Below are 22,387 nucleotides of genomic sequence, written 5' to 3'. Positions count from 1 at the left end.
GGACCGTCATCAGATTACAAAGCCTGAAACGAAATATATATATATATATCAAAAGCAGGTCATGCATAACATGGTATATGTTGCCTATTATGTGAAATATTGAAGTTAACGTTAACGTTACTTGGTAAACAGGTGGAACAGAGTGAATTGTTTGCGCGGCCGCGGTAGAAAACCGCGTTTGCAAAATCAAACCAAATAAGCATTCGTGAAATCAACGTATGTTAGAAATGCGAACGTAAAAAAATATATATATATTGGCTTACCGTATCACTCAGTTGAACAATTTTCCATCTTCTCAAACTCTAAATCCCACTAATCGTCACAGGCGCAGGTTATTCAGATGACAAATTCTTCCATCCGTCTTCATGTAACGTTAATGTCTCCCATTTTCTGCTGCGTCACAGGCAACTAATGTTTGAAACACGAACCGAAGCTCACAAAAGCTTAAAAATTGCTCACAGATTCGCAGACACTGTTTATCTTGATAACAGGAATGATTATTCTGTTCAGTTGAATCCCGCTGACAAATCAAGTTTGCCTGTAATAGCTACTGTCTGCTCGCGTCACATTTGAACTGAATTGAGCGCGAAAGAAATCAATCCCACAATGCAGTGCTTTTACAGTATGATACTGTATTACGAATTTATCGGGTTGAAAACAGAAATGTGCTGTATATTTACAGCTGTTCTGTAAAAGATACAGCCGAATACTGTATTATGGAAATACAGTACAATTCTGTAGGAAATTCGCTGTAAATTTACAGTAAAGTTTTACAGTGTACCCATGCATATCATATGCACGTAAAAACTCATTTTGCCGTATAAATTGCACGATAAACACAATGCGTGCTATAGAGACGCATTTAGTGTGATCGGGTTGATCTCCCACATATCTCCTTTCATGTTTCTCAGTTTTGCTCAGAGTCACTAAGTCTTTCTTTTGAAAGATGGCTAGAGGCGAGGAGTCTGGATCTCAACTCTGGCTGCCAGTCCGACAGAAAATAGATTTAAAAATTCTACTCTTTGTTTTTAAATCTCTTCATAACTTCATAAGATAACTTTTTTTTTTTTATCATTCTATATTTGAGAGACTCTGTAAGAGACACAAAGAGCTGTATGGAAGAGAACTTAAAATATATATATTTTTTTCAATAATGACTGGTTAACTCACTGTCTATTATCCTTTACATACTTTCCCCAGGCTTATTTTTAACAGTTTTATCAAGCCAATCCTTCACGTCATGAAAGATTAATTCAGCCACCAATCCACCCCAATGACATAAAAAAGCTATCTAATGGGTTAACGCTAGGTCTCACAGAAAAGGAGGGAATGCTATCATTTCAATAGCTTGTTCAATTGTTTTCCTCACACTGAGATTGGGCTATTATGGCTTCCTTTTAACATTCTGGCTATTCAACGTCAAGAACAGATTCAGATGCAAATATCAATATGGGATATTCTACCGCCGCCTCTCCTCCATTATCTCTCTCGGCATTCATTTCTGTCCAAAAAGATGGATTATTAATATACAGCTAATCGGAGTCTCCCAGTGTGAAATAAGCCTGGTTGTACCTTTGCCAAGTTTACATGCCGAGTGCTCCCCCGCCCCCGTGTCAAGATGCATTTGTATAAAATCCCATTTTTTTCTGATGCGGCCTAAACGCGCCAAATCCATTGACTGCTGCTATTGCGATATCACAGCCCGTCGAAAGGACGTGAAATGAGGGAGGGGAAAGGAGAGAATGGAACCAGCTCGTCTTTTCCACCCATTTCACACCTCTACCTCACCGGCCTTTTTTGTAAACACAAACAACACTCTGGGGGAAAAATGTGTTGCATGCAACTTAGCATAAGGTGTCTGAGACAAGACTGGGCTCGTTTCCGTCATTTAAACACTATACCAAATACGTCTCTGAAAAAAGAGAGCTTTTTGCACCACTAGCAACACTAAATGGAATTTAAAAAAAATTACAAACAATTAAAAAAAATATATATATATATAATAATATTAATAAAAAATTGTTTGTGTTTTATGAACATTCTGCATTATCTGCCCTACTTCCAATCAGCTATTTTTTGGAAAAGTAGATAGTCCCACCCATAACTTATGCCATTGGATGAGCCAGAATTTCAACCCATCCTCATAAAAAAAAAAAAAAAAAAAAAAAAAAATTCTATGGGATACACTATCCTGAATAAAAAAAACTAACAAAAAAACACCTACATTAAACCCTATACCTTAAACCTAATCAGTGAAGGGGGTGGATTGGAATCCACTGCTGCTTCAATGCATATGTAATGAGTGATTATAATCAAGGTATTAATCAGTATTTTTCCTTCTAAATATAAAATGACTTGAATGACTTCTCAGGAGATTTTACTTTGTTATAGAAGTTAAACAGTGTGATTACTGAAATGTTCTTTTCATGTATTCTTAAATGTCTGTATTTGATATCTGAATCTAAATTTAAACCTCCAAAATAGTCCACTATCTAGATTGCGAATTATATTACAAGCTGACTGAAGACATAAAATAGATTTTTTGTGCAAGGAACAAAGCATAACTCTCAAATTGGTCACTGGCTCATGGTCAGTGTCACTGTATCACTGTATGCCACAGATCTATGAGAAGATTCTTCAAAATTCTCCTTTTGTGCTCCATTGAAAAATAACAGCATATTGAACTGGAACAAAACAAGATTGAGTAATGACAAAATTCTCATTTCTGAGTGAACTATTCCTGTGCAACTATTGTGTGCAATCTTTGAGTCTCGAATTCCTCTGTGTGAAAGGTTTGGATCCTTCGATCATGGACTCTGGCGTATCTCTGATCACCAATCATAAATCTCTGCTGCCAGTCTCACTAAGAAAAAGCCTGTGAAGAATACACAATCATTCTCCTCACATCCATGCAAGAATGTCTTGTATCTCCTGGTCTCTTGCCGTCTTTCTCACCATGTCTATCTCTATCCTTCTGTCTTGCTCTCATTCTCTGCTTCATAACACAACTACACTGATTGTGTGTAAATCTGTCATTACACCAAATGGATACCAGCCATTTCTGATTCTTGTGTGACCTGTATTTGTACATAAGAGTCAAACAACCTAGTGATTGTCACTTACTTACAAGTAACTTCTTAATGTATGCTAATTGGATCCTTCTGCAGCAAAGCGCCTTGCACAAAGGACCAGTTATGACAAAAGATGAATGCCGTCACCCATTTCTTTGGTTTCATGTCTGATATTCAGGGTTCAATGGCACATCTAAAATCATCATATTTGTATATCATGATATATTAGATAAAATATTTCAAAAGATGATTAAAATAAACATCAAATTTAATTTAGATGACATTTCAATCCCACAAGGAATTATGTTATTTTTTCCTTTGTGTAAATAATAAAGTTAAAAGTATGAATGCGCCATTGATGATAGTATCCTTTTGAAAGTCTGTTAAACCTTTTTACTGAAATAATTACTTAAATTACAACACAAGCATATTTAAATTTGAAAGTTTACAGAGTGTGTTGGCAGGGCCAGGTACACCATAAATATGGCCTTATGCTGCATGACAAAGTGTTTGAAATAAACACTGTGATAAACAGACTTACCTCAAAGTGACAAAAATGAGATCAATGTTTCCATATTTTGTCATGTGTGGCTAGTTTCTACTTTTTATAACTGCCCTATTTCTCAGCTGATGGAGATTTGTTGAGTGCGCATGCAGATTAATCACATTGAAGGAAAGCTCTCATTTGTCCTTCTGGCAGTGGCCTCATTGCATTTCTCTCTCTGGAGCACTTCTGTACGCCTATTCGTCAGATAAATCACTGTAAACGTACAGAGATGTGCCGTTACAGCTGTTTCGTTATCTCTCTAAGCAACAATTATTGCTTAAATCCCTGAACAAAAACTCTATCCAGAGGAAACGGCTTAATAAAGTTTGTTCCGTTCTTTAGGAAATCATTGTCTGTTCCTGTTGTAAATCCACTTGATATATTGAATACAATATCAGGTAATCAGCAAGAGATGTGTGTCAGCATTCTTCTTCAGTCTCCATAATGACACTATTGTTTTGATAACAGTGTTTACTGTCCTAGGGGAAGCCTTTATTTTTTATGCTATGTGCCTCAGCTGCTCTCAGTTAAAGATATATAGATACATATTTACAATAAAAAAAACATTATTTTTGCCTCATTACTGTACAGTTGGGGGTCTTAGAATTTTTTTTTATTTTCTTTCAATTAAATCTGTGCTTGTGTTAAAACTTTTATAATGTCATAAACATTACTTTTTTTGTAAACTTTAATCCCTATTCCAATACATTTTGACATTTCACAAAAAAATATTTAGACAAATAGAAAAAAATTAACCATGAGAGTACTTAAATATTGCACCAGATAGGTAGACCGATATAACAAAAGAATGAGACAGACAGACAGCAAAAGAATGAGACAGACAGACAGCAAAAGAATGAGACAGACAGACAGACAGACAGACAGACAGACAGACAGACAGACTGATTGACTGATTGATTGATTGATTGATTCCAAGATAGGTCCAGAGAGGGATCAAACTATGGCCAGAAAGAGGTAAACATTCTTTCTTACATCCAAAATTTGATCCCTCTCATGCTCATGTTCATCCCTCTATTAGCTAATGGCCTCTCATGAGAAAGCGGTAACCCTTCCTCCAGGATGTAAATTAAACAAGAAGACAAATATGTGTGGTTATTAGCCACCCTGTTAACCCTCATCTTAATAGCAGGGAGCAGATAAGATACAAGGTCACAGCAAACTCTCTCCTCAGCTTTATCAGTGCTCTGCTCTGCCAACTAATACAGTGCCTAACAAGAACATGTATCAAGGTTCACAAATAATAAATGATGGTTGCCACACTTTATGCATTATATATAACTGAAACCAATCACTATGTGTTTTCATTAAAAGATGTGAAGTGTATGAAGTGCTTTGAATGCAGTTCCGCATAATGGGATGATGGCATGGGAAGATACCCTTCAAGGCAGGGTAGACGATTTGTTCCAGAAATATTTTTTGTCATGCTGCTTGAAAGTCTCTTCACATCCTGATAGCAATCACTAAGTGGTCTAAATGTATGTATATATACCGTCTATGGAAGGTGTAGGGCCATAAAATGTTTCCCAATCATTGCATTCGGTCCGAATGTAATGGTACGATGTCCTACCTGCCTGTCAACGTATGCATTTTCATATCTCCGCGCACCTGCTCGCACAGACATCACACGTCATCAGTGTGTTTCATGCTATGCAGAGTTAGACAGACGTCAGTCACCGAGCACCGCAACCGAAACAGCAGCCAGCTTTTACAGTTCCTACTGAACCAAAACAACGAGCTTATGCTGAGTTCATGCCATAACTACTGTATTTTTAAGAGATTGAAACCTGTGATGCTGGTTCACCAACTAGATTGGCACCAAACCAGTATTAAAAGTGAACCAATAAACACTAATGAAATCAGTTATTTAGGCATCTCAACATTATAATGTACAGTAAAAAAAAAAAAAAAGGATATTAATTTAGAAATTTGCTAAGCAATACATTAAACAGTGTAATTAAATTAGTGTTGTGTTTATTAAAGATCAACTTTAAGTGAGAGTTAGATGATGGCAAAGATAATCTAAATGTAAAAGAGTGGAAATGAGAATGCACAACAGACCACACTTTATCATCCAATACTGTATATCTAAAAAACTAATAAAAATTAATTGTCTGATACCAGTAAATTATATACTAATAAAACTGTTTGGCTGTGCAAAAAGAAACCTCGCACAAGTAGGTATCTGAGATACGGTTTATGTGGAATCTAGTATGGTTTGCAATTTGTGTGAATGTAATTTGGTGTCATTTTTGAAAGTGAACTATCTTGTTAATCTCATTGTTGCATGTCTCTGCTGAAATTACTTTCTGCAGGCAGCACAGCTCGCATTATTTGTGCATTAGTGACGTAAATGTCATGGTGTTAACTTTTGGTTATAAAACCAAAGGGACAAAAACAGCTGAAGAATCTGAATAAAATAATGCTTTCTGTTTTTGCTTCAGTCTTCTCCTTGTTATTAAGACACAGTTGTAAAAAGCTTGATGTTGCAAACTTACTACATCAAATAATAAAGTGAAATGAGACCTGCGGGGGCAGAGGAAGAGTGTTGGCACCAAACTCAGGTTTCAACCAAGCAATCGAGCCATGAGAGAAAACAACAGAGATTTCACATTTTCAGAAAATCCCACAGCACGGCTGGATCGCATTCAACCGAGGTTCCATATCACCTACAAAGCACTCTGGCTCATTATGGATAGGGTTAAGGGTTCAACACTCAAAGGATTTCGAGAAAGTGGAGGTCACTGGGAGTTTTGACCACAGAATCCACTCCAAAAATCTCCCTGATTAGACAGTAGATCAGTGACCGTGCTGGTCCTCTCAGAAATATGATTATAAGCGCACACTGCTCTTGCTCACTGCTCATGACCTCTTCACAATCCCTTTCAATCCTGAGGTCGTGGAGACACCGAGCACAGGGACCACCCTGATGGGAAACATGACCTCTGTGATGCAGCAGTCTGGCTGAATCGACTCAACATGTGTATGATGAGAGCTCCCATTGTTCATGAAGTGTTCAAATGGTCCAGGCCCTCTCAGGCTCGGGGAAATGGTACTCATGCTGGCATTTATATAACTGTTCAAATGGTAAGTGGGACAAGACAGTTACTTTTATAAAATGAATTGTAGTATTTATATGAAGTGATTTCAAACACTGATTTGCATTTAGTGGATTTTAAAGCTTATACTCCAAACATTTGTTGAAATAAGCTAACTTTTTTGTTGTCCGTCAGAATAACACTAACCAGGGTTGTGCCAATTTTAGGATCATATTTTGACAGCTTTATAATGCCAAATAAATGAAATAATAATAGACTCTAATTTTGCAAATATCTTGACAGGTATCAGGTATCAAAAATAAATATAAAAATCGAGGGAGAGTCACCATTTTGATTGCGTTGATCTTTCCTGCCATAGACATAGACATAGTCCTCCAAAATGAAATACTATCTTTTAGCTGATTAATTTTTATATGCCAATTTGCCTTGAGTAATGCATCTACAATCCTTGTGATTGTGATTCCCAAATGTTTAAATGAATTGTGAGCAATTTTAAATGGGATAGAATTTTTTTTTAAATTTGTCGATATCCGAAGTTAAAGCTACACTGTGTGATATTTTCCCCCATCTAGCGGTGAAATTGTATATGACTACCCAGTGAATATTAGTTTCTGTTCCTTTAAATTTCGAGGGCGTTTTAACTCCTACGGTGGCCGTATTATTCCAAGATTAACATGGCTTCCAGTTCGACTTCATCCAATTGCGCCTTTAAAACTATCACCTGTGATCCGTCGCAGCACAGATTTATGTTACGAGGTAAACAATACTTTTTCACCACTGACGTGAGGAAAAATAACGCAAGTTATACTAGAGATCGTTCTGGTGTTATGCACAACCATGCTATGGTTAGACAAGCAACTATAAAACTTCGAATTTACACAAATAGGCTGAATTACCTGTCGAGAAGAAAGCAGGAAACTTTGGCGTCCGTTTTAAAATCTTTGCTCCTCATGAGCTCTTTCCATCTGGGAAAAGTTACTCCAGTATTGACTTTGGTCTTGCTGATTTGCCTGTCGCGTTGACATTTTAATTCTCTCTTTCACTTCCTTGGCGACTCTGCTACATGTCCTCGAAAATAGGCGTGATCCTCCATCAGCAATCTTTCAAATCTGCCGGCAGTCGTGAGTAATCTCCCCCTCGCATTCGAGTGTAAAGCGCGAAAGGCGAAGCTTGAATTTACAGGTATGTCCCTCTTTGGCTAATGTAGTTTCAAGATGGAGGGGCAACATGGCGACCGGCATTCGAACCCCTCACCCGTATGTATTTTCAATGGCAGATTATAAACTTACGAGAATACTTTATTACTTGAAAGAAGTAAATATACATTAATGAGCACATATATTTTTGAAAGAAATGAAAGCTTTAGCATAAGTTCTGCCGGGAAGACTCAATTACTACATCACCTATTGCCTTCACTTCTATCCAATCATATTCTTATGCTCACTGTATAAAAGCGGTACTTACACATGTTTGAGTTCGCAGATACTGAAGCGATGATTACCCCCATCCTCCTCACCACCACCAGGATGGTCCTGTCCATACCTCCCCGGGGGGTCGGCTGCGCCCCTGCCTTCATCTTTAGGCAGGAATTGCAGATCCGATACCCTCGGATTATGCTCTACGGACGGGGCCAACGCCAAATGACTTTGTATATTATCAGCTTGCTGAGCTGTCAATAAATGTACTATTTGTTGAAATAATTCTCCCGAGTCTTTCTGGTAGAACTAAGTGTTTTTTGCTAAGAATCAACTAAAAAAATTACACAGTGTAGCTTTAAAGGCATTCTTTTGTCCCAATTTATTGTGAAACCTGATAATTTGTTAAACGATTCTAAAAGGTCCAAAAAGAGGTGGAATGGACAATTCTGGCTTTGATATATACAAAAGCACATCATCTGCATCTGCATATAAAGATATATATTGGGGTCTATCATTAATTAAAATGGGGCAATTTCAACATACCGCCTAACACTTTTCTATAGTGAAAACGAGGCTGACAGTGTCAAGTTTGTAAGGACCAAAGCTTCTGGTTTAGCATATAAAATACCGATCCATTGAATGAATTTGGCCCCATTTTTAGAGTAGTTAACATATGAGGCCATTCAATTTGGTCAAATGCTTGTTGTGCATCTAAAGAGATCAAACATGCTTTTGCCACATGCTTTGTATATAGATTTGACTGTATATGCCGATTTGGCATAAATCCAGTCTGATCCTGATTTATCATTGAACATATATATATATATATTGTTTCAATCTATTAGCCAATATCTTACTAATAATTTTAGACTCTATTGGAATAAGAGAGACTAGGCGATACGAGGACATCTTCATTAATGGGACATGATTTGATATTAACCTGTTATGGTATTGAGTGGATCTAACCATTTTTAACAGATTGGAATCTATAATAAAGAAATCAATTCTGGAATAGGATTCATGGACTGATGAATAAAAAGAATATTCTCGAGCTGATGGGTTTAAACATCGCCATATGTCTACCAAGTTGAGATTTTTCAAATAACTATGTAGCTGCAGATTTACTTTTTGTGGTGCGACTAGGCTGTGCATCTTTAACTGGGTCAATAACACAATTAAAATCTCCCCCTATAATCACATTAGACAAAGTATCGTCAGGTATTTTGTCTAAAACCCTTCAAAAAAGGACGGGTCATCATAATTAGGACCATACAAGTTAACCAATGTAATAGGAACAAAATGTATTTCTCCACAAACAATTAGATATCTACCATTATTGTCAGCAATCGTCTGTTTATGTATGAATGGTACCCGTTTCCTCACAATAATCGTGACTCCCCTTGATTTAGTGGAAAAATTCGACTGGTATATTTGAGCTGCCGACCCTGGATTAAGAACCTTTGCTGTTTGTTTTATGTGAGTTTCTTGTAGAAATATAATTTCAGCTTTCAATTTATTAAGATGCATATACACTTTACGTCTTTTCACTGGATGATTCATGCCTCTCACATTCCAACTCAGAAGCCTTACGCCTACCAGCCGGATATTATTGCGTCTGGAGCGAGTCTCAAGATCATTACATTTATCCCTGAGTTTCTTACATTCTTCCATTAGTTCCACACACTGCTTTTCCACGCTAGTCAGACGAGTTTCCTGATTCGTAGTAGCTTCTTCAATTGTCGTGAGTCTATATGCGATGTCTGTCAGTGTAACTCGTAGCTCAGTAACTGTTAGCGCGGTGAACGTGTCGAATTTTGGCTAATGAAAGCATTTAAAGCTGTTATCACATCCATGATGTCTTGGTTACTAGGCAGGGTTCCACTACCAGTAGCGCCAACTAGCCTTGGCTCCCCAGTAGCATTTCCCGCGGCCTTACCCTGGTCGTCGGTCTCTTCATTTTGTTTGTCGTTTTTTTTCCGGATGTTTTGGCATTGCTGTGGGTTTTAGTTGATTCCTGACTCAAGATTATACAAATTTAAGGGTTAAATGTCTATTTACAGATTCATTTATCGTGAAGTTATTGGAGGATTTGCGGAGCTTAGACAAGAGCAGCTCTTTCCATGTAAACCGGAACCGGAAGTCCATAACATTGGAATTTACACCCAATTCTGAATTCTGAATGGCACACAGTGAAGAGTAATTTGTCTGTCCACACTTAAAGCGAGAATGATTCAAAACTCATATGCACATTAACCTCAGAGAGCAAAAACTCAATATTTTGATGAACTCTGACCGAAGACAATGCAATACAAAGAGCAATACAACAAACTTGCTGCATTCAAACAACCTGGATGGCTTTTGTAGTGTTCTGTGAATGTGGAGTGGACAAAAAATGTGTATGCACTAGAGTCTGACATCATATCCTGTTGCATAGCCGGGTCCGGAGTAATTTGTGACTGCAGCTTAACACTATGGCAAGTGAAGTGTAGCCGCCTGGCAATACAATGAATATTAACCAATAAATGTCTGACCATGCAGTATAGCGTTTGGCTAAGACTGTGAAGGGCCATTAAACACATGATTGGTTATAGCTGAAGTTTATTTAATTTGCTGGCTTTAGTGAGATTAATTTAAATATCAGCCTGGAATCAGTGAAGCAATAGGAAAGATAAATCTTAACACCTTTGAATTAAGAAAGGAAACAGAGACAGGGATAATTCAATTAGCTTATTTTTAGTTAGCCAATTTAACTATAATGTAGCAATGTACAAGATGTAATCTCTACACAATCCACCATATCTGGAACACTTGTTCCATTAAAATCTCCTGAATTTCTTTAAAAAATTAAAAACTGCATTTTGCATGAATCTCAGCTATGAGATGATTAGCGTTTAGGATACGCTTAAGTAAAAAGATGTTAACATGCACCGCAGGACACAGAATTATGCTAAGATTGTCATGTTGGCTTGCTATTCTTGCCCTCCAGTTGGTTATTTATTGCTCCAGAATGCAGTCTATTTATCACTGTGGAAAATATTATGCATGTACACTAATGGATGGCTAGATGCGACTGTAAAAGGAGAGTTTGTCTGTAATTTTGCAGGTGGTTATGCCGACATAAACTCTTTGTCCAACTTGAAAGCCATAATTTGAACCTCAAAAAACATCAGCAATTTTGAACTACCTCTTTGTCGCCAGGGGACAAATGAAATGTTTTGGAAAAGTCAGCGCTTTTCACACATCCACTAGAAGCTTGAGAAAAAGACGGGGGAAAAATGGTTTAATGTGCTTTCTAAAAATTATGAATACTCAGAGTATATAGGTTATCACGTCTATAAGAGCGAGGACTGAAATGCAAAATAACAATTTTCTCATTAAACGGTGGCCCGACTTTGGCTAGCTTTTCCTAAGATTTTATGTACTTAGACAAATTAGAGCCCCTAGATATGAATTAAGGTTTCATTTCCCCCTCGTTGAAGCCACTGCCTTAATGGAGAAAATAAATTGAAAAAGCGATAAATTGAAACTTATCCTAAATGCCATAAAAGTAGCCCATCATGCAGTGTACAAATGCATTTTGCATAAACAGTGGTCTTTATCATCACAATGAGAATCGTTGATCAAGTTTTGGATCTTTCCTCTTAGACTAATTCATATTCAACACAATTCATGTACATCTGGCAGTAAGACAGTATAAAACCAAAACTGTTTGTACCATGCAAATCAATATTTAATTTCAGTGAAGTTCAGTGGTAGACTGAACGCTTCGTCTTGATAGGGGAATCGGGACCCAATGTATCCCAAGTGATAGTTGTTCATTTGGGCTCAACATGAGAGTGAAAGAAAGTGTACATCTGCAGTTTTTCTAAAACTCAAACTTATTATTAGGAAGGCACTAAGGAAGTACACAAAAAAAGGCCATACAAATGAAAAGTGTGATGCAGTGTGGATTGTGCACAAAAGGTAGAGCAGCAGTAAGAAAGGTGGGAAAGAAGAATGTGAGAGAAAAATAAAAGGGAGAGAGCTCCAGTGGAGGTGTGACAGCAGACAGACAGGTTGATGGAGATTAGGCTGTCAGAGAGGCAGTCCGTCAGTGTAGCGTCACACACACCTCACTGGTTCCTGACAGCTACACGTCTGTCCATATGGGCCGCAATAACGGAACACTGTAATTTCCCTCTGCTTTCCCTTTTCCTCCAGGCAATTTAGCACAGAGGGCTTCCCATTTAAACTTGGTGTAACGACTGAGACAATCAGACACATAACTATTTGTTACATTTAACAAATAATCTTCAAAGCCCACTCTAAGGAATGAAACATCCCCCCAAAAGAGACAAGAAAGCAGGAAAGGTTTCAGCCGCCTGGGCGACGATCAGATAAGATGTCTTTATTGCTGTGAAAAATGTTGTCACGTGGTCAGGACCTAGGCCATATAAAGACCTATACAGACCTTGAAACACTTTCCTGCATTTATTCATCAATGAACTGATCTATAAATGAACATGCATCCCAGAACATTTTGTGAATGATTTACTGTCTTGTGTTGTGTCTTTTAATACTATTATCTTTTGATACTATGCATTTTATTATAGAACCAACAGTCAATGTAACCTCAACCATGTTTGGTCTCTATAAACTCCAATCTTTGTCCCCCATTTGTTCATTTACATTACATTTTGCTAACTTTGTGACGCATTAGTATTATAAGAATCTTGAAGATTCTTTTTCTTGAACACCCAAAGAAATGACATATTCAAATGCCCTGCTAGAGCACAAAGGGTCGTAAAATATCCCACCAAAGGGAAAACTTCTTATTGGCTCACACACCTCCAGAGGGTGTGACATCTTCACGCTTTAAAAATCACTCATCAAAAGATCAGCTCTCTTAGCCTCTTACGCCTGATTCACACCGGACGCCGAAGCGACGCGTGAAGCGCCAGTTTCGGCGTCTGGTCTATTTTTTGCACGACCGCGAGTGATCCGCGTCCATTCCGGCAGGAAGTCACACCAAGAAACACGAGACATCCGGTCAATTGTCAAAATATAAGCAATTTTCAAATTAAAATACCGCGAGCGACAAATGCGAACATATTTGTGTATCTAAACAGACTAGAAAGATGAAAACAAACAAAGAAAAAAACTGTCTACCATATTCTCTCTCTGGCTGCGTGTGTGTCTCCACAACGGATTAATAAAAGAAGTGTACAAACTTCTTGGTTACAGAAACATGGTGTATTCATTTTATGAGGTTATTTACTTACCCATGATGTAAAAAATAGCTCTGAATAAACAACAACTGAGCAGAAGCGCTTGTCGACCGCCGCGGAGAATACGCGTCTGGTGTGAACAGGCAGGCGCCGGACAGCGCGTGATTTTCCATTCCGCGCCGCTTCGGCGTCCGGTGTGAACCAGGCGTTACTCTCTAGTCCTTTTCTGGAATCCTGATCTGAAGATGATGCCAAACTAGAAGTTTGGCACCAAAAATCCTCTGACTCCCACTGGTTCTCTCTCATCAAGCCCACATCAGCAAAGATCAACTGGAGCCTCAACAAATTGCATCAGGACAGTTTAATTCAAATGGGTGAGACATGCAAGTATCAAACTTGGTCTCATTATTTGATACATTAAGTATCCTTACCCTTTTTTAAAGAAGGGCGTGTTAGAACTAAACTGATGATTTGCTCAAGGCTGTTGATCTGGTGAATTTCAAATAATGCTATCATTTCTTGCTTTCCTGTATTCTGCTTCAGCTCTCTTTCGCTTGGTAAATTGTATGCATGTATGTATGTGTATGTTAGAGTAGTTTAAGTGTTTGGTCTAGTTAATAAAGTCTTGTTCATGTCACTCGTAAAGTTGTCCGTGTCTCAAGCTAATATGTGGAGTCTCTAATCATAGATCCTGACTACTTGCTCTTAGTAGTACTGTAAAGTAAGAAAGACATTTCCCATGCCCCAGAAATGTACATTTCTTAGAATTAATAAACAGTTAACACTGAGTGTTCACAGGAAAAACAGGTTAATTTGATTGTAATATTAATGTACAACATTAAGTTAATTCTATTAACTGATCCAAATATTCATAATCAATTATAACAAGTTGTTATTGATTAATAACAATTCATATAGATATTAAATTTGCTACATTGGTTTCCTATTCCTTGCTCTCTGTGCTTGCATCCACACCATTTCCATTCAGACTAGTCTGCTTTGATGACTTAAGCATTAGCATAGCAAATGAAATATTTACCTGTAGGGGTAAACTCCTATTTGTTTACCACCACTTTGAGATGGAAGTATTTGAATAATGTCATTCTAGAACCGTGGTATTATAAATTGTAGATATACCCGCCATGTGACACACGTCTAATTCTTCCAATTTGCCACAATAGACTAGTCTGGCTAACACCAGACCAAGCTCAATCTTTTAAGATTGAACATTAGTTCAATCCAAGATGGATTAGAGGATCCAAGATGGCGGCGCGAGTACATCGCGAGGCTCGCGGTCTCTCCAGATTCTGTAATTTAGCAGTATTTTTCTTGCTCATTTCGGGTCTGTTCGTCCAGAACAGTTGTGCCTTAACATCGTACACCCAAGGTGAGCTTTTGGATATTGGTTTGCGAATTTCCGACAGTTTTATGGACAACCTTCGACTCCTTCCTGAGATCGCCAGATCACCCGAGGCTATGCACTCTGCCCGGCCGGGCGGAAGTGCTCGCAGGCGCCGGCGAGATCGTAAACAAAGGCGGGGGAAGCGCGGAGGACTAAGAGCTAAGCTAAAGCTAACACCACACCGGCTCTCTTTACCCAGCATTTTCCTTGCCAATGTACGGTCGCTGTTGAACAAAATGGAGGAGATTCGACTCAACATCACATACAGCAAGAGACTTTTGAACTGTAATGTTCTAATTTTCACGGAAACATGGTTAAACAGCGGAATACCGGACAACGCTATTGAGCTAGCGGGACGCCATACATTCCGGGCGGATAGAACATTAGATGGCTCCGGTAAGACCAGAGGTGGTGGATTGTGCATTTACATTAACAAAGCTTGGTGCACAAACTCTGCTATTGTTGGGAGACATTGTTCAGCTAACCTTGAGTTTCTCATGGTTAAATGTAGACCGTTTTATCTACCGCGGGAGTTCACTTCCACTATTATAACTGCAGCCTATATTCCCCCGGATGCTGATGCCAAGTTTGCTATGAAAGAACTTCACGCAGCCATCAGTAAACAACAGACCGTTCACCCGGAAGCTGCGTTTATTGTTGCGGGTGATTTTAATCATTCAAACTTAAAGTCAGTGCTACCGAAATTTCACCAGCATGTTTCCTGTCACACCAGAGGAAACAAAACCTTAGACCATGTTTACACAAACATGGCTGAAGCTTACGTCGCGACACCCCTCCCCCACCTGGGACAGTCAGATCACCTTTCTTTGTTCCTCACCCCCAAATATGCACCTCTGATCAATCGCGTGAAGCCATCAGTGAAGACCATCAAGGTGTGGCCTGCGGGGGCAGATTTCTCACTCCAGGAAAGGTTTCTACACACAGACTGGAGTATGTTTGCTTCTCAAGCCACCAGTGGCTCTCACACGGACATTGACTGCTACACCTCCTCTGTACTGGATTATATTAATACCACCATTGACAGTGTTACAACCCAGAAGCAGATCACCACATACCCAAATCAGAAGCCATGGATGAACAGGGAAGTGCGACTCCTATTGAAGACACGCAATACTGCCTTCAGATCAGGAGATGCACAAGCCTATAGTACATCCAGAGCAAATCTGAAAAGGGGCATCAAAGAGGCCAAGCACTGCTACAAGCTTAAGATAGAGGGACACTTTTCCAACGCTGACCCTCGGCGCATGTGGCAGGGCATTCAGGCCATCAGTGACTACAAACCCTCTCACTCCACCCCCGCAGCCACTGATGTCAACTTCCTGAACGAGCTAAATGACTTTTATGCTCGCTTTGAAAGAGACAACAGAGAAACTGCCACCAAGCCCAAATCCTCAGCTGACCACCCACCGATCACACTCTCCTCCACAGATGTCTGCAATGCACTGAGCAGGATCAGCGCGCACAAGGCTGCTGGACCAGACAACATCCCTGGACGCGTACTCAGGGCATGTGCGGAGCAGCTCGCTGGGGTTTTTACAGACATTTTCAACCTGTCTCTTGCCCAAGCAGCTGTACCAACATGCTTTAAATGCACTTCCATTGTGCCAGTGCCAAAACACTCCAGCCCGAAGTGCCTTAATGACTACCGCCCTGTAGCACTCACACCCATCGTAATGAAGTGCTTTGAGCGGCTGGTCCTGGCACACCTAAAAGACTCTCTACCATCCACATTGGACTCACACCAGTTTGCCTACCGTAGCAATAGGAGCACAGAGGATGCAGTCTCCATGGCACTGCACTCTGTGCTCACACATCTGGACAATAAGAACACTTATGCACGCATGCTGTTTGTTGACTTCAGCTCAGCATTCAACACTGTCATCCCAACTAAGTTAATAGCCAAACTTGGAGACCTGGGCTTCAACACCTCCATGTGCAACTGGATTTTGGACTTCTTGACCAACAGACCCCAGAATGTTCGATCAGGCTCCAACTGCTCCACATCCATCACACTCAACACTGGTGTACCACAGGGCTGTGTGCTAAGCCCGTTCCTCTACTCCCTCTTCACCTCCGACTGCAAGCCTGTGTACGGATCTAATTCCATCGTCAAGTTTGCGGACGACACTACGGTGATTGGTCTCATCAGCAACAACGATGAGACTGCCTATAGGGAGGAGATCAAGCACCTGGCCACATGGTGCACCGAAAATAACCAGCTCCTCAACACCACCAAAACGAAGGAGCTCATCGTGGACTTCAGGAAAGTGTCAAGAGGCACACACGACACCATCCACATCAATGGAATGGCTGTTGAGCGTGTCTCCAGTTTCAAGTTCCTGGGGATCCACATCTCGGCGGACATGACCTGGACAACCAACACCTCCAGCCTGGTCAAGAAGGCTCACCAGCGCCTTTTCTTCCTGAGGACACTGAGGAAGAATCAGCTTTCCTCCACTATCCTGGTGAACTTCTATCGCTGTGCAATAGAAAGCATCCTGACCAACTGTGCTACAGTGTGGTATGGGAGCTGTTCTGTTGCAGAGCGCAAGGCACTGCAGCGGGTGGTGAAAACCGCCCAGCGCATCACTGGGACTCCACTACCTGCCATCGAGCACATCCAGAGGAAACGCTGTATGCATCGAGCTCGCAGCATCCTTAAGGACTCCTCTCACCCAGCCCACAGACTGTTTTCTCTCCTGCCCTCCGGCAGGCGTTTCAGGTGCCTCCGGACCAGGACCAGCAGACTAAAGAACAGTTTTTTCCCCAGAGCTGTCTCTTTATTAAACTCTAACCCTCATTGATCCCACTCCCCTCATATACTGATTGACTCTCCTCTCCCTCCTCACACCTGCCTCCATTTTGTTATTTGCAATACTATAATGTTCATTTGCACTGCTGACTGTTATTACAGTAACAACTGTTTACATATGCATCTTGCACTACTACCTTGACTGGAATATGCTCAATTTGCACTGCCGACTGTTTATTTACAGTACCGACTGTTTATATATACATTGCAATATCGTACCTTAACTGTAATATGCAATTACTTTCCACTGCACTTTCACTCGGATAGCTTCTGTCCAAACTTTATTTGCACTACTTTAAATCCATTGTTATACTGCTCATTAGCCTAACTTATACATATATCTATTTGTTAAATTCTGTTTATAGTAATAGCCATCTGTATATTATGCTCACATTCTGTTTATAGTAACAGCCATCTGTATATATATTCATAGTACATATCTATCTGTAAAATTCTGTTTATAGTAACAGCCATCTGTATATTATATTCAGTACATATCTATCTGTAAACATTCTGCTTATAGTAATAGCCATCTGTATATTATTATATTCAGTACATATCTAGCTGTAAACTCTGTTCACAGTAATAGTTATCTGTATATTATATTCATAGGACAATCTATCTGTAAATTTTTGTTTATAATAGTATTCAACTCTATATTTATTCAGTACATATCCATGTTCTGCACTTATGGAACCACTGTATATCCTGCACTTGCTGCTATTGCACTTCTGGTTAGACCTAAACTGCATTTCGTTGCCTTGTACCTGTACTTGTGTAATGACAATAAAGTTGAATCTAATCTAATCTAATCTAATCTAATTAGTTTGGGAAGTCTGCTCTGTATTTTCTGCACAAGAGGTGTGATCAACGGGCATAGCTCAAATGACTCTGTACGCAATTGGATAGTCCTTCAACCAATCAGACCAACGATCCGGGTGACGTACTTTGCAGAGCGACGCGAAAACTTCAGGCAGGAAACGTGTCAACAAACGTGTTGGTTTGTAGCATTGATCAGCGGTTTGCAGAAGCAGCAATGGCATCAAGCAATTTTTGCAGGTTGTGCAAAAAACACCCCAAAAAACATGAAAATTAGTGGTATTTACACTCACTCGAGCGCTTTGTCTGGTAAACTAAATAAGCCATTGAGCATCGTCGAGAGGTTAAAAGGAATTGGATTAACGGCCGTGTGAGAGAGCTTCTCTATCGTCATTGTGTTAAACCCGCCAATAGCGCGTCAGGTGGATAAGCCAGTTTGTGATTGTTCCCCGCAGATTTGTAACGGAAGCAGGATAGAAAAATGTACAGGTTTCCAGCCTGAGCTGCAGGGCGAAATCAAATCGCCGGCAGATCGGGCTGGGTTTACTCAGTCTAACAATAGACTGCAAGCACATTTATTTTAAGAATTGTATTACTAATCCAAATAACTATTACCATTATACATAACCAAAAAACTATCTTGCCCAAGCTGCTCTAAGGTTGCATCTCCAATATAAAAGTCCAATAAAGATTGCTTCACTGACAATAAACAAAGTTATCTGAACTTAAATGTAACATCACTACAAATATTCAGACATTGTAAAACATGCACACTCTTAAAAAGAAAGGTTCTTTATTGGCATCTATGGTTCCAAAGAAAGAAAAATATTCACAGCAAACATTCATGGAAATGTTTAGTAAAAAAAAAAAAAAAAAGGTTACTTGGATTATTCAAATGTTCTTCACAAAAAAAAAAAAAAAAAGGAAGACATGGGGTCAGTTGCATAAACATAGCCATTATGTTAAGACTAGAATGACCAACGAGCAGTTAGTTAAGGGTAATCAATCAGTCTTACTGTTCAGTATCAAATTACATCAATCTACATTTTTATGTAACTGACTTAAAGTTACAGTATTAGTTACTGTAAGTAGCAGTTAACAGTATTAAAGAAAAAGATTGGATTACTAACTTAGAAATGTTCTTTGTGGAACCCAAAATGGTTCTTCTATGGCACTGCTGTGAAAACGCAGTAGATAAACACAATGTATACATCTTTGCTTCACCACTGCGATCTAGGTACATCTTTCACTAACAATTGCTTGTTTTACCTCCCATTTCTTTTAATGATTATGAAAATCATGTAATGTCAGAAACAGATCGAAAAATTTGTGCTGAAGGCAAACTTACATGGCTATTTATGAGTTCTATCTGGAAGATTCAGTAGATTAACACAATTTATACATCATTAATGTATAAGCACCTTGATCGACTCATTAAAATATTAAAAAGTGCAATTAACTGGATGGCCATTCGATATGCCCATTTATAATGTTTTTCTCCATCGTGTAATGAATCACTGCAGCCATGATTACAATAAAATGTTCTCAAACATCACTTTTAAGTAAACTTCTGTTTAGTGTCTGCTTTTTAATGGGCAGTAATAGTGTAACTATAATTGCATCAGGAAAATAATAAATAAAGCACTATATTGTCTAAGTAGGCGTTCTTGGACAGCATAATCTGGAATTGAACCAGAAGACATGCCAATAGTCTAAAGTTTGCCTTTGCAAGACCAGATACTCCTAAACAATCTAACTCCTGGTTTTGACCTTGAGACTTAATTCTTCAAATATCTCTTTTTTGCCTAAACAGTGTTTTTTTTTTTTTCATTTCATTACCATCTTATGCTCGTTCACTGTGGTGGTTTAGGCCTAACATTATGTAAAATCCTGATTTTCTTCTTTAAATAAAAGTGAAATAATTATAATGTTTACAATTAGCCTTCATTAAAAGGCATTATGTATGTTTAAGTAACCAACCTATTGGATTATGGGCTTGAAAAATGGCTATTTCGATTCAAAATGCAGTGTAGATTGTTTTAAGGTATTGGGTGATATTGATTTCTCACGTCATGGATAGACCTATGAGATTGATCACTCGATAGCGTCTGTGCTGTTCAATGTTTTATGGTGTGTATGTGGCCGCGCCGGGTGTTTGTATGTGCAGTATGCTGTAGTATTGATCCAGTAGTGGTTGATATATGGTAGTTATCACATCCTATCAGAACAGAAGCTCTCCTCGCATCCCTCAGGCCCACAGAAACCGGCCTGTAGGACGGTTTATATCCCTCACCACACACAGAGTTATGCCCAACCTGTCCTCAGACAGTCTTCCTCCACTCATTCTCCCTCACCACAGATGTTTCTCTCTGTCATTCTGTCTTCTAATCTTCTTATTTCTACTCTCCTTCTGGCCCGTCAGACTCTGGGCACTAGATCTTCTAATGTCCAGGAGCCCAATTCTGAAGAAAGCCATTTCACACATGGTCGGTGTGACGGAGGAGATTCACACCCTCCAGTCATCATATGAATACAATTTTGCATACTTTTACTATGCACCTAAAGTAAGTACTTTGTTAGCAAATGGAAAGTATATTTTTTAGTGTGTAGTAATACGAAAATATACCACAGACTCATTTAATCGCATATAATTTGCATGTGTAATTGCTAGCATCTTGCTAAATAGCAACCATGTATGTTTTGAGCCAATTTTAATGTTTCTAAGTACTGGTGAATCAGTTGAGATGTACTAATCCAACTTTCTTATACTATATGTGACCCCGCCTGTGAAACCCCGGCTAAAGTCGCAGAATCGAATTATGAGTTAACGAGCGTCAAAGTAGTCATAGCCATAAAAATGACAAAAATAGTCCATGTGTGTTTATTGCTGTAAATGATAGATTATACCATTGGTTTTGAGATGCAATACTTACATTTTCATTTATAACATGATAAATACTGAAATTAATGATTTTATTGACACTACGTTATACTTTTGTGCCTAAAAAAACCGGACGTGGGCTTCCTAAACATTGATTTCAGTCGTCTCTGGGTTTATTTCGCGCAACAACACTGCTGATTCGTATATCAATCGGTTCAGGAACTTCTTTTCTGTGTATTTTCTATTAGAAAGAGTAAAAACAGACTTTAATATCAATCCGCGAGCGCCGGTAATCAGGTCAACACAATGCAAAGAGAGAGAGAGATGTCAGCCGCGTTTAGATGTCTGTGGTGATTTTTTTCTTGTCATAGCCAATTATTTAAGAACTGCTTATTTTTTTTGTAGCTTAGTATTCTGCCAATAATATTAAACTAATTTTAAGGACATTTTTGGCCTGCTACGTGTTATTTGCTGAATGATGGTAACGTAATGCGTTGTTTTGACATCTGACATGGCCATGGCTTCGCCGGCGACACCGAAGTATGAGCAGGAACGGAAAATAGCTGCTTGCTTAAACAGCTAGCTTGATATTAATCTCGGTGGAATTGAACCCAAATTATGATTTAACCGGTTTTATTGCGGATTATTTTCTGGAGGATGATTGTGATATCATCATATGATGAACAGGACGTACACTTCTTTGACGAAACTGACGAGGAATTTGACGGTAAGTTTTTGTTATTATTGTTTTATACTAAATATGTAAATGTATACTGTCACTGTCCAGCCAATGTAATGCTAACACATATCTGTGATGCAAAAATAGTGGATTTAAATGTTTATTACATTTGTTGATTGGGATTTAGTCAGTTTAAATTAATTACGTTTATGGCATGATGTTTATTTGTTTCATTACACTCTGAATTGAAGTCTGCTTACCACCTATAGGCTGTTTCTTGTTCCTATGCCCTCCCCTCAATTAATCAGATCCAGTCTGACTAAACTGAAAAAAATATTTTCTGATATTTTCATATAAAATGCTTCATTATCCATTTTAAATGTGAAATTAAACCCACTTCCCATTCTTGCATGTTACACAATCATGTTTTTAGGTATCTTGCTTTGAATTGAA

The 22,387-nt window shown here is 38.8% G+C and overlaps 1 protein-coding gene across 3 annotated transcripts in view; it reads right to left on the bottom strand.

Moving 5' to 3' along the window:
- The window catches only part of LOC311298625 (neural cell adhesion molecule 2), a 245,862-nt gene that overhangs the window by 107,045 nt on the left and 116,430 nt on the right, over nucleotides 1-22,387 (bottom strand). The window lies entirely within an intron of this gene.

Source organism: Rutilus rutilus (genome assembly GCF_951802725.1).
Source record: "Rutilus rutilus genome assembly, chromosome: 10".
In the NCBI taxonomy this organism is placed as follows: Eukaryota; Metazoa; Chordata; class Actinopteri; order Cypriniformes; family Leuciscidae; genus Rutilus; species Rutilus rutilus.
Note: the sequence above shows the minus strand (reverse complement) of the source record. Positions and strands in the feature narration are given on the sequence as shown.